This window comes from Elgaria multicarinata, chromosome 5 (assembly GCF_023053635.1).
Source record: "Elgaria multicarinata webbii isolate HBS135686 ecotype San Diego chromosome 5, rElgMul1.1.pri, whole genome shotgun sequence".
NCBI classification, from domain to species: Eukaryota; Metazoa; Chordata; class Lepidosauria; order Squamata; family Anguidae; genus Elgaria; species Elgaria multicarinata.
The window spans coordinates 132,374,562-132,388,886 of NC_086175.1; positions in this window are offsets into that span (position 1 = coordinate 132,374,562).

Here is a 14,325-nt window from a genome sequence, read left to right on the forward strand (position 1 = left end):
GGGAGGATCGAGAAGAGATCCTGGCCCTCCTCTGTGTGACAACCTTTTAAGTATTTGAAGAGTGCTATCATGTCTCCCCTCCATCTTCTCTTCTCCAGGCTAAACATGCCCAGTTCTTTCAGTCTCTCTTCATAGGGTTTTGTTTCTAGACCCCTGATCATCCTGGTTGCCTCTGGGTGAAGAGAGGTTCCTTTTCTATATGTTACCAAACCAGAGAGTGATAGTTATTCTGGATTAATTGTCATTGGCCTTGTGCATGCGGTATAAAAGCAAAGGAAGTGAAGCAGGTGGCTACCAGGAGCAGGGCCTTCTCTGCTGTGGCACCCCAGCTGTGGAATGAGCTCCCTAAGGAGATTCGCTGGCATCTACACTATATTCTTTCTGATGCCAGGTGACGACCTTTTTATTCTCCCAGCATTTAAACAGTCTATAAATTCAATTTTAACTCGGCTGTTTTAAATTTGTATCTTAATTTTGTATTTCTGCACTGCTGCTGATTTTATCCTGGTTGTGCTTTGAGATTGTATTTTATCTCATGTTTTTATACTGTTAGTTTTATACTTCGAATGGTTTTAATTTTTGTGAACCGCCCAGAGAGCTCCAGCTATTGGGCAGTGTAAAAATGTAATAAATAAATAAAATAAATATTTCCCCTTATTTTTTTTATTTTCTCAGTATTTTAACACCTAATTTAACTTAAATTTAAAGTCTGCTGTTTTAATCTCATATTTTAACCTATATCAATTTTTGCTGCATGCTTTTTATATTGTATTTTGTATTTGTGTTTTTAAATTGTTGGTTGTTTTATTATGCTCTTCATGGTCTTAATTTTTGTGAACCGCCCAGAGAGCTTCGGCTATTGGGCGGTATAGAAATGAAATGAAATGAAATAAATAAATAAATGAATAAATAATATTGCTTAATAATGGTATTGAAATGCACTGACAAATGTTGGGGCCCAGGACACATTCCATACACTGCTTTCAAAGTGTTATATCCTGCTTGGTGGAGATCTGGTCCTAGTTATCCTTTGAAACCCTAAACGGTTTGGAGCCAGGTTATTTGAAGGAATGCCTCCTCCCATATGTACCTGCCCGGACCTTAAGATCATCCTCAGGAGTCCTTCTCCGTGAGCCCCTGCCAAAGGAAGTGAGGCAGGTGGCTACCAGGAGCAGGGCCTTCTCCGCTGTGGCACCCTGGCTGTGGAACGAGCTCCCCAGAGTGGTCCACCTGACGCCTACACTATACTTCTTTCGTCGCCAGCTGAAGACCTTTTTATTCTCTCAGTATTTTAACACTTAATTTTAACTTAAATATTTTATTTATTTATTTATTTATTTTATTACATTTTTATACCGCCCCATAGCCGAAGCTCTCTGGGCGCGTTCACAAAAATTAAAACCATAATAAAACAACCAACAGGTAAAAAGCACAAATACAAAACACAGTATCAAAAGCACAACCAGGATAAAACCATGCAGCAAAATTGATATAAGATTAAAATACAGAGTATTTTAAAATAAACCGATAGCAGCAGTTCTAAGAACAGAAGCTGTGTTCCTTACAAGCCTTTCAAAGCCAAAGAATGCACCACACATTCGTACGCATTTTTTAAAAACTGCACAAATACGAAGATCAACCCCTCCGTCCAGCCGTACTGGTCAAGGAGTACTTTGGAAACCGATCGCCTTTGCAGAATTTTATAGGCGAGTGTTGATCTTGTCTTGGCAATTGCCCTTCTTCAATTTCCATGAACGCTAAATTTGCTTGTAAATCTGAAAGGCACAGAACATCAGAGGAGCCAAGTGCCAGGACCAGGCTGGCAAAGATGCTTGCTGAAGCATTATTTGAGGTTTGCGTGTGATAATGGGAAGGAAGTTTGATGTACGCCTATTGCTGGGTTAGTAGCCGTGGCAAGAGAGATTCTACGCTAAAAGGGGTCTATCATAGCATCATACAATCGCAGAGTTGGAAGGGGCCTACAAGGCCATCGAGTCCAACCCCCTGCTCAATGCAGGAATCCACCCTAAAGCATCCCTGACAGATGGTTGTCCAGCTGCCTCTTGAAGGCCTCTAGTGTGGGAGAGACCACAACCTCCCTAGGTAACTGGTTCCGCTGTCATACTGCTCTAACAGACAGGAAGTTTTTCCTGATGTCCAGCTGGAATCTGGCTTCCTTTTACTTGAGCCCGTTACTCTGTGTCCTGCACTCTGGGAGGATCAAGAAGAGATCCTGGCCCTCCTCTGTGTGACAACCTTTTAAGTATTTGAAGAGTGCTCTCATGTCTCCCCTCAATCTTCTCTTCTCCAGGCTAAACCTGCCCAGTTCTTTCAGTCTCTCTTCATAGGGCTTTGTTTCCAGACCCCTGATCATCCCGGTTGCCCTCCTCTGAACACGCGCCAGCTATCATTGACTTAAACTAGTTCACAGGGCTCCTGTATCTTTAACAGTTGTATTGAAAAGGGAATTTCAGCAGGTGTCATTTGTATATACGGGGGTCCGATCTACACCAAGCAGAATATAACCCTTTAAAAACGTTATGAAAACGGTATATGTAATGTGTCCTGGGCCTGAACAGTTGTTATAACCATTATAAACTGCTATAAGCAGTAGTGTAGATCCTGCCCTGGTGAAATTCCCTCTTTATCACAACCGTTAAAGCTGCAGGTGCTCTGCCCTCTTTTAAATCTGGTCACTCTAGTATAGCTTTGTTGTGTTGAAGAGGGAATTTCACCAGGTTCCCCATATATACAAATGACACCTGCTGAAATTCCCTTTTCTCTGCAACTGTTAAAGATACAGGAGCCCTGTCCTCCTTTTCGTATGGTCACCCTATATCACAGGAACAGAGGAAACTGCCTTTTACCAAGTCAGTCAATGACTAGTGGCTTTCCAGGATCTAAAGCAGAAGACCTTTCATGTTACCTGTTTCAGGATCCTTTTTTAAAGGTGGCCCTATGAAAAGGAGGACAGGGCTTCTGTATCTTTAACAGTTGTATTGAAAAGGAATTTTCAGCAGGTGTCATTTGTATATATAGGGAACCTGGTGAAATTCCCTCTTCATCACACCAGTTAAAGCTGCAGGTGCCCCGCCTTCTTTTAAACCTGGTCACTCTAGTATAGCTCCTGTACCTTTAACTGTTGTGATGAAGACGGAATTTCACCAGGTTCTCCATATATACAAATGACACCTACTGAAATTCCCTTTTCTATGCAACTGTTAAAGATACAGGAGCCCTGTCCTCCTTTTCATAGGGTCACCCTACTTTTTTTTAAAAGAGGGATATGCCATGGATTGAACTGGAGACCTTCTGCACACAAGCAGGTGTTTGACCACTGCGGTACAGTCCCTCCCCCATTGGCTAAAATTCCCAAGATGCTTTGGGGGAAGCCATGACAGTTAAACGCCATGATATTCATTTGCGGAATAGATCTGCCCTACATGCAGAATAGAAATAGAACATCGATTCTAGTCTGCTGCCTGCACCATTATTGGTGCACTGCCAGGTTAACAAGCAACTTAAAGATGCTGCTATTAGCTCATTGATTCTCTCATTTCTCCCTTCTGTGCAGTGAGTGGAAGTAAGGTCCGCTCATGTTAAACCTTCGGGGAATAAGGCGAATGGGGAAGTGAGGCCTGCATGGTGAACAGAAGACTATCTCTGGAAAATGCCTGAAATCGGTAGCATGCACCCTGCAAGTCCACGTCGATAAATCCAATCCAGCAAAATCCAGTTTTGTTGCTGGGACCCTCCTTGACAGCTTAAGCGAGAGGCACTCACGCCCAGCGAGGGAACTGCTCTTTTCAATGGCAGTGAACTTAGAGCTGAGGAAGACTTTCCAGATGGAAGGATATAATGGCCCAGTTAGGCCTTCCCTTGATAATGTGGGGGCCCTTTCCATAGCTCCATCCCTGGAATTCTATTTGGGATGTGTTTGCCATGAATACCAAACCCAGCAACGTCTGCTGTTCTGACAACGATCCAGATGAGGAAAACATGCCGTCTGTTCCATTGAGGGGCAGGGGAAGGACCCTTCACACCTCCTCTCATCCCTTCCCAGGCTGGAGACACGGGCCTTCTGCCTTCTTCAGAGTCTGACAACAAGTCCCTACTTTGTGGAAGGCAGTGGTTACAGAATCGCAGGCCACGGCTAGACCTAAGGTTTTTCCTGGGATCATCTAGGGTTCGCTCCTGCCGGAGTACTGGATCCCCTGTGTGTCACCTAGATGAACAGGTTTGACCCCTGGATGATCCAGGGATAAACCTTAGGTCTAGATATGGCCAAAGAATCATAGAATAGCAGAGTTGGAAGGGGCCTACAAGGCCATCGAGTCCAACCCCCTGCTCAATGCAGGAATCCACCCTAAAGCATCCCTGACAGACGGTTGTCCAGCTGCCTCTTGAAGGCCTCTAGTGTGGGAGAGCCCACAACCTCCCTAGGTAACTGATTCCATTGTCGTACTGCTCTAACAGTCAGGAAGTTTTTCCTGATGTCCAGCTGTTATCTGGCTTCCTTTAACTTGAGCCCGTTATTCTGTGTCCTGCACTCTGGGAGGATCGAGAAGAGATCCTGGCCCTCCTCTGTGTGACAACCTTTATAGTATTTGAAGAGTGCTATCATGTCTCCCCTCAGTCTTAGAATCATAGAATAGCAGAGTTGGAAGGGGCCTACAAGGCCATCGAGTCCAACCCCCTGCTCAATGCAGGGATCCACCCTAAAGCATCCCTGACAGAAGGCTGTCCAGCTGCCTCTTGAAGGCCTCTAGGGTGGGAGAGCCCACCACCTCCCTAGATAATTGGTTCCATTGATGTACTGCTCTAACACAAAAAAGAAAGGAGAGAAAACCCTACTGTGAGAGCACAAAAGGAACACAAAAGAAGGATCTCCACACTGTGGTCAGAATATGAAAGGAGAGTCAAGGGAAGGTTCTATTGTGGTGTAAATGCCACTGCAATCACATCTGTATTGTTGCAAATCATCTATTTTAGAGGAATAATCAAGGTGAGCATAACACTATAATTAACACCCAAATACACATCCAAGTTGTAACAACTTGGATGTGTATTTGGGTGTTAATTATAGTGTCCTACTTAGTCACACCTTTGTTATGCTCAATGCAACAATACAGATGTGATTACAGTGGCATTTACACCACAATAGAACCTTCCCTTGACTCTCCTTTCATATTCTGACCACAGTGTGGAGATCCTTCTTTTGTGTTCCTTTTGTACTGCTCTAACAGTCAGGACATTTTTCCTGATGTCCAGCCGGAATCTGGCTTCCTATAAGTTGAGCCCATTCGTCTGTGTCCTGCACTCTGGGAGGATGGAGAAGAGATCCTGGCCCTCCTCTGTGTGACAACCTTTCAAGTCTTTGAAGAGTGCTCCCACGTCTCCCCTCAATCTCCTCTTCTCCAGGCTGAACAGGCCCAGTTCTTTCAGTCTCTCCTCATAATACGGACCTTTTACAGAGCATGACCAGCTCTTCTGAGGAAGTGGACCCAACTGCAGAACAGGCCTTCCCAGCTCTCATGAGGCTCAGACGACTGGATGAACTTTATTGATTATGGTCACAAACCAATAAAAACGTTATACACGAAAGCCGATGCAGCTAACTCACAAGCACACATTAGAACAAGCAAATCTTTTACAGAGAAGTTAAAGAAAGATTCTTCTTAATTGCATTGAAGTCGGAAAGAATTTAGCCACCCTTTCAGTAATATGGGAAGAATCAGAACAATACCAGGCTTAAGGCACAGGTGGCTTGAGCGTTCAGACATGATAACCCACAGTTTAACTAACCCACACCGAGTGGGTTAGTTAAAACGCCCAGACACATCAAAGAAAACAGCAGTTGCTTTTGCTCCAGGTTCCAAAGGACAAAGAATGCTATCTAATGATATATTTTTATGTGATTATAAAGATGTAAACATACAAAAGTCCTGATGAGGCAGAATTAGTTGGCTGTCGCTCTCCCTCTATCACAGATAATGGAGAGACAGTGGAGGCTGGTGGCTCCGATGTCAGTGGGGCAGTGAATCCGCTCAGGGTTTCAGTAAAAACCAGTCGGAGTTCTAAAACAACTAGTCAAGGTGCTTTTAAAGCAGAAATATTTTCCTTCGCAACTTGGAGTTCTGACTAGCTCTGACTGAAACCTGGAGCAGATGCACGGCCCCCAAAGACATGGGAGCCACCAGCCTGCACGGAAAGGTGCCTCCTACCTGTCTGGCAAGCCCCATGGGATCGGACGCTTTTGTAGAATTCTGCGGCAAGACTATGCTGGGGGCCTCCAGTGATGCTAGAAGGGCTGTTTTGGGTGAAGCAGCCCAGGGTGCTCTGAACCTGTTGGACTTTGGGGGCTGCATTGATTCAGGGATGATGCATAGAATCATAGAACAGTAGAGTTGGAAGGGGCCTATAAGGCCATCGAGTCCAACCCCCTGCTCCATGCAGGAATCCACCCTAAAGCATCCCTGACAGATGGTTGTCCAGCTGCCTCTTGAAGGCCTCTAGTGTGGAAGAGCCCACAACCTCCCTAGATAACTGGTTCCATTGTCGTACTGCCCTAACAGTCAGGAAGCTTTTCCTGATGTCCAGCCAGAATCTGGCTTCCTTTAATTTGAGCCTGTTATTCCGTGTCCTGCACTCTGGGAGGATCGAGAAGAGATCCTGGCCCTCCTCTGTGTGACCTTTTAAGTATTTGAAGAGTGCTATCCTGTCTCCCCTCTGTCTTCTCTTCTCCAGGCTAAACATACCCAGTTCTTTCAGTCTCTCTTCATAGGGCTTTGTTTCCAGACCCCTGATCATCCTGGTTGCCCTCCTCTGAACACGCTCCAGCTTGTCTGTGTCCTTCTTGAATTGTGGAGCCCAGAACTGGTCTATAAAGCCATCAAGTCCAACCCCTAACTCAGTGCAGGAATCCACCCTAAAGTATCCCTGACTGATGGTTGTCCAGCTGTCTCTCGAATGCCTCTAGTGTGGGAGAGCCCCCAACCTCCCTAGGTAACTGGTTCCATTGTCATACTGCTCTAACAGTCAGGAAGTTTTTCCTGATGTCCAGCTGGAATCTGGCTTCCTTTAACTTGAGCCCGTTATTCCGTGTCCTGCACTCTGGGAGGATTGAGAAGAGATCCTGGCCCTCCTCTGTGTGACAACCCTTTAAGTCTTTGAAGAGTGCTATCATGTCTCCCCTCTGTCTTCTCTTCTCCAGGCTAAACATGCCCAGTTCTTTCAGTCTCTCCTCATTGCTGTTGTCCCTTCTCAGACAAACACTGGTGTGGGGATGGAATTGCTGAAACCCCCCAGCCATTATTTGGTCAAGAATGATTCCACAGTCCTTCCACACGGCTGCAGACTCCAGCTTCCCCATCGTCTCTCACTTGGGCATCACCTCTTCGACCTGCAGCTCTCCAAATTACAATCTAGTGCTGTGGAGTTTAGCCAAGGGAGGCTGGCGGGGAGGCAGAGAACCATCTATTTGCTCAACATCATTAGCCCGGAAATGCTGGAGATGGCAGGATTTGGGAGATGAGCAGGAATGACAGGAAAGTGCTCAGGGCGGCCACCTGGCTTGGTGCACTTCATTACCTCCATCCAGGATGTACCTTACAAGTTTCTTGGCTTGGATCTGATGCAAAATGTTTCAAGCTTCATGTCCTGAGGGGAACAGAAGCCATCTCACAGAATCTGCATCAGGAGGTTCAATTAGGGTGACCCTATGGAAAGGAGGACCGGGCTCCTGTATCTTTAACAGTTGCACAGAAAAGGGAATTTCAGCAAGTGTCCTTTGTAAGCATGCAGCACCTGGTGAAATGCCCTCTTCATCACCACAGTGAAAGCTGCAGGAGCCCTGCCCTCTTTAGCTAGGATGACCAGATAAAAAGAGGGCAGGGCTCCTGCAGCTTTCACTGTGGTGATGAAGAGGGCATTTCACCAGGTGCTGCAGGCATACCAGTGACACCTGCCGAAATCCCCTTTTCTACACAACTGTTAAAGATACAGGAGCCTTGTCCTCCTTTTCATAGGGTCACTCTATTTTTGGCCGCCCTTACAAATATCTGAAGGAGCTTTCAAGGGGGACGTCATGATGTGGGGTTTGAGAGCACCGTAATTTTTTAGCCGCCCTGGGCTCGTTGGAGCTGAGCGGAGGAACCGCTAGCGAGCTACCTGGCATCCTCAAAGAGCCTCGGGCCTCCCGCTGCGCTCTAATGGAAAAGAAAGATGGTCTGTTTGAAAATGGCACCCCAGGGAACAATCACACAGGAACCCAACGCAAAACGGGAGGAGGGATACTGAAAGGGGGGGGGACACAGCAAGCAACACGAAACGGCTCCAGCAAGGCCTTGACTTTGCCACCTCCTCTCCCAGGTCTCCGCATTCAGTTCAATGTTTGAAAATCTCTCCTCTCCGCTGCCCCCCACCCCACCCCCAAAAGTTTGGAAACCACAAGTCAATTAAGTTCCCCACCCCTTCTCTCTTTTTTCCATTCCTCCAGTCCCATCTGCTTGTCTTTGATCCGTGGCTCATTACGCAGCAGGTCCTAAAATAAAGCTCTGTATTGATCACAACCCAGAGAGAGGCCACCAGAAATAACGGCGGTCAGAGGTAAAGATGGATCCTCCCTCTTCAGGGGCAGCGTACCTATGGCTTGCAAGACGTGGGGAGAGGAATATGGAACTCACTGCCACTAGGAGCGTCATCAGACAAGCGTTTTATCGCATGCTCGTTACTGCCCACTCATGGTATTTTGCGGGTTCTTTCGATGACAATGTCTGCCTCCCATGTGTCTCCTGCTCCTTCTGGCCTTCTTTCCGTCGGAAAATATGAACCCCGTGAGTCCGATCCATTTTTAGAAGCTAAACTTGCCGCGATCTCCCGCAGTGTGCAGGAAAAGCAGCTCGATAAAAATGCCCACTGAGTGGGCCATGCTTATGTATCTGTGGTCAACAACAAGTGGAAGACATAGCACACTATATGTTAACTTGCCCTCTGTACAGGGACCCAAGAGAGAGACTCTTGAAACCGCTGCTGACATATGGAGGCATGAATGCCCAAGCAGAAACCGTTCTCTTCCCCCTTAGACCTTTTTATTCTCCCAGTATTTTAACACTTAATTTTAACTTAAATTTAAATTTTACTGTTTTAACTCTGTATTTTAATTTTATATCAATTTTGCTGTGTGGTTTTTATTCTGGTTGTGCTTTTTATATTGTATTGTGTATTTGTGCTTTTAACCTGTTGATTGTCTTAGTATGATTTTAATTTTTGTGAACCGCCCAGAGAGCTTCGGCTATTGGGCGGTACAGAAATGTAATAAATAAATAAATAAATAAATACCAACAGTTATGTCACTCAAAAAGTGGCCCTGTTTGCACTGGCAGCAAAAAAGATTAGGAAGAGAGAATTAGATAAAATTGCTATAAACTGATACGGAGACTCAGAGTGCTGAGTGAAATGAGAGCTTTAGTCACAGTAAATTTAAGGTTGTCTGTATGGTTCCCTTGGTTATTTTAAACTGTTGGGTACTTTTATAGTTGTATGCCTTTTTTATGGATGTGTTTGTCATGGCCTTCGGCTAGCACAATAAAATGATGATGATGATGATGATGATGATGATGATGAGTGGGCCATGTGGTGGTTGTTTACTTCCTTTCTTCTCCATGAAAAAAGAGGAAGTATTGTGTGACAGAAGCAGTGTTGGGGTGAGGAGGTGACTGCAAGGAACTGTGATCCCCCACCCTGTCTGATGATCCTCTCAAAGGCCGGTGGCTTAGGCAGCTTTTAAAGAAAGATTAGATATTTTCACATAGCAACAGTCCATCTATTTTTATTTATTTATTTTATTTATTACATTTTTATACCGCCCAATAGCTGAAGCTCTCTGGGCGCGTTCACAAAAATTAAAACCATAATACAACAACCAACAGGTTAAAAGCACAAATACAAAATACAATATAAAAAGCACAACTAGGAAAAAACCACAAAGCAAAATTGATATGACATTAAAATACAGAGTTAGAACTGCAAAATTTAAATTTAAGTTAAAATTAAGTGTTAAAATACTGAGAAAATAAAAAGGTCTTCAGCTGGTGACGAAAAGAGTACAGTGTAGGCGCCAGACGGACCTCTCTGGGGAGCTCGTTCCACAGCTGGGGTGCCACAGCGGAGAAGGCCCTCCTCCTAGTAGCCACCTGCCTCACTTCCTTTGGCAGGGGCTCACAGAGAAGGGCTCCTGTAGATCATATTTTGTGAACCGCCCAGAGAGCTCCGGCTATTGGGCGGTATAGAAATGTAATAAATAAATAAATAAATACATACATACATATGGGAGGAGGCGTTCCTTCAAATAACCTGGCCCCAAACCATTTAGGGCTTTGAATGTCAATACCAGCACTTTGAATCGGGCCCGGACCTGGACTGGCAGCCAATGAAGTTGTGAAAGGACTGGTGTGATGTGATCTCGCCAGCCAGTCTCTGTTAGTAAACGGGCTGCTCTGTTTTGTACCAGCTGAAGCTTCCGGACCGTTTTCAAAGGCAGCCCCACGTATAACGCATTGCAGTAATCCAAACGAGAGGTTATCAGAGCATGGATCACTGTAGCTAGGCTATCTCTGTCCAGATCAGGGCGTAGTTGGTATATCAGCCTAAGCTGATAAAAGGTGTGCTTTGCCACTGAGTTCACCTGTGCCTCAAGTGACAGTTCTGGATCCAAGAGCACCCCCATACTACGGACCCGATCCTTTAGGGAGAGTGCAACCCCGTCCAGGACAGGGCAAACATCACCTCGCCGGACAGATGAACCACCCAATATGCCTATTAGACGTGATTGCTAAATGCAACCTCCCATGTATAGAAGCAGAGTATCTCAGAATGCAGTTTGCCGGGTGAGGTGCATGGAAACCCCTGGCTGTCCACTGTTCGAGAGAAGAATTCAGCCCTTGATGGGCCTTTGGTTTATTCCAGCAAGTCAGGCTTTATGTGTAGGGGGGCCCTATGGAAAGGAGGACCGGGCTCCTGTATCTTTAACAGTTGTATAGAAAAGGGGAAATTCAGCAAGTGTCATTTGTATGCATGCAGCACCTGGTGAAAATCACTGTGAATTGCGTGCAGATGACTCAGAAGTTTTGCAGCTTATAATCTGCTTTGTCTGTGAAGTTCTCCCATGCATCCTGCCTTCATTGTGCTATAAAGCCAAAAGATCCGCCATATTTAGCCACTACTTTTTGAGCGTATCTTCCGAGCCGCCACTGGGGCGCAGGAGCAGGATTTTAAAGAAATGCTTACATCTGCGTAAGCTTTAAAGATAAATCACCAAAATTGGCACAGTAATATATATTAGGGAGAGCTTTAAGCACACCAAATTTGGATTGGATTGGGTCATCTGTTGATTTTTAATGATTTTTTTACATTTCCCCCCTTAAACTCACTTCCTGGTATGAAAAGAATCACTGTCGCCTGGTAGCAAAAACAACAACAACCGCGAAAGCTTAGCGCTACGGGGATAATCCGAGGGAAGCAGGTAGGTGCTTTATGTCACAACAGTTAAAGCTGCAGAAGCCCTCCCTTCTTTTGTATCTGGTTATGTTAGGCAGGGCTCCTGCAGCTTTAACTGTTGTGATGAAGAGGGGATTTCACCAGGTGCTGCATGCACCTGGTGAAATGACTCCTCCTGAAATTCCCTTTTCTATGCAACTGTTAAAGATACAGGAGCCCTGTCCTCCTTTTCATATGGTCACCGTATTTATTTATTTACATAAACTTATTAGAAATAAATAGTTCATTCTGGTAGATTGCTACCTGTTCATTCAGGTGGATGGAATTATTTATTTATTTATTTTTGCAAAGGTCACCCATAACATTCTGCAGATACAAACAATGGGGAAAATAAGGACTTGGCACAGTGCCTGCTGTAGGGTGAAGCCTACATCCTCAGGACAGGCAAAAGGAACAGGGCAAATCCATCCATCCATCAAATAATACCAGCCTATTACACCTTAAAGGCGAAATCCTATGTATGTTAAGACAAAAAAGCCACCTCCTACCGGCTGGGGAATGCAGGGAGTTATGGATTTTTTTCCGTCTAAACAGGCATAGGATTGTGTCCTAAACCTTAGGAGAGACATTTCAGCTTTTTAGAATAAATCTGTGCAAAAGTGATTGTGGGAAAGGGGGGCGGTGTTAGGGTGACCCTATGAAAAGGAGGATTGGGCTCCTGTATCTTTAACAGTTGTATTGAAAAGGAAATTTCAGCAGGTGTTATTTGTATATATGGGGAGCCTGGTGAAATTTCCTCTTCATCACCACAGTTAAAGCTGCCCTCTTTTAAATCTGGTCACTCTAGTATAGCTCCTGCAGCTTTCACTGTGGTGATGAAGAGGGGATTTCACCAGGTGCTGCAGGCATACCAGTGACACCTGCTGAAATTCCCTTTTCTATGCAACTGTTAAAGATACAGGAGCCCGGTCCTCCTTTTCATATGGTCACCCTGGGCCAGCCTTCCTCAACCTGGGGCGCGCCAGAGGTGTTGGACTGCATCTCCCAGAATGCCCCAGCCGCTGGCTGGGGCATTCTGGGAGATGCAGTCCAACACCTCTGGCGCGCCCCAGGTTGAGGAAGGCTGCCTTAGGGCGAAATGCTACATATGTTAGACAGGAAAAAAGAAGTAGGGGCTTTTTTTCCTGTCTAAACATGCACAGGACTGGGCACACACTAAAACCAGGAAAACACCAAATGACTCACAGTGGGGAGAAAGGGAATGAGCAGCAGAGAAGGCAGACACAGCCATCCGGGGAATCCCAGAGATCTGGACTGGGGGGCCGCGAGAGAGCCTGTTAGGGGGGCCACATGGCTGGGGTTCTGCATTCCTGCTTTAGGAAGAGAATGCCTGTTCTGCTGAGGAGTGTATCTTTTCACCGGAGGCTCCAGAGACCAGCATCGATCAGCTAAGTATATAACACTTGGGGGACAGGTGTGTACGTGGGGTGGGGAGGAGTTGACAAGCAGGCGTAATTGTTGTTGGGGCTAAGAAAGGTCTCGCTGGGCGTGGGCGGCGTGGACGTATTTGAATGCGACACTCGCTGACTTGACTCAATCACGACTGCATTTCAGCAAAGCGCTCCTGAGCCTGCCGGCACTCCGGATTCTATTAAAGGCCACTTGAATAATTCATGGGACCAAGATTTGGGCAGGAAGGGAGGCAGCTATTTTCGGGGACGGTGGCTGCATTTCCCTTGCTCCGAGAGAAGAGGTTCCCCTGGCACCCCGACAGTGAGCTGAGATTTATGATCAGCCACTCCTGATCGGAGGCTGCGAACAGGGGACAGGCCAGCATTTCTCCCCTCATGCATCCTGCACACTGTTTGTTTGTTTGTTTTGTTTACAGGGACCCCCGAATGTTTGCAGCTCCAAAGGGGTGTGTGTGTGAGGTAGCAATGTGCAAACTTTTCCAAAAGTGTGGGTTTTTATTTCAATGAATTTCCATGCCCTCCCAAAAATCTGATATTGCAGAAAAGTAAATAAAATAATAATTTCATTGTTCATTATAATGACTCTTAACTTGAGATGATGTGGAGAAACAAACAAGAGGCAGATGCATCTTTTGCCTTGAGGAGGTAAAAAGAGGTGAGGGCAGGTGGTGTGGTGTAATGGTTAGTGTCTGGCTAGGGAGACACGGGTTCAAATTACATTGGGGTGACCTTGAGTTAGTCACTAGATCTGTTTAACCTGCTTCACAGGGCTGTTGTGGGACTAAAGTGTGTGTGTGGGGGGGTGAGATCTAGGTATGTGCCCTTGAACTCCTGAGGAAGGGCAGAATATAAAGAGAGCCAGTGTGGCCTAGTGGTTAGAGTGTTGGACTGGGAGTCGGGAGATCCGGATTCTAGTCCCCACTCGGCCATGGAAACTCCCTGGGTGACTTTGGGCCAGTCACAGACCCTCAGCCCAACCTACCTCACAAGGTTTTGTGAGGATAAAATGGAGAGGAGGATTATGTACGCCGCCTTGGGTTCCTTGGAGGAAAAAAGGCAGGATATAAATGTTAATAATAATAACAACTATAATAATAATAATAAATAGATGAACAAATTTAGGGTGGGGGAGAAAGTCCAAGAGGAAAGGGTTCAGAAGGCCCTCTCCCTCTTCAAATGCAAAGCACTTGGAAGACTTGAAAAGTAATATGATCAGAATCCTCACTTGCCGCAATTACTCAGTTTGTATCCGAAGGCCTGCTCCATCCGTTTCCCCTGAAGTATTAGCAACCCTGAGCTCAGGCCAAGTGCTCTTTCACGGTTCCTGAATATTTCATTTGTACTTATTTATGTCTTA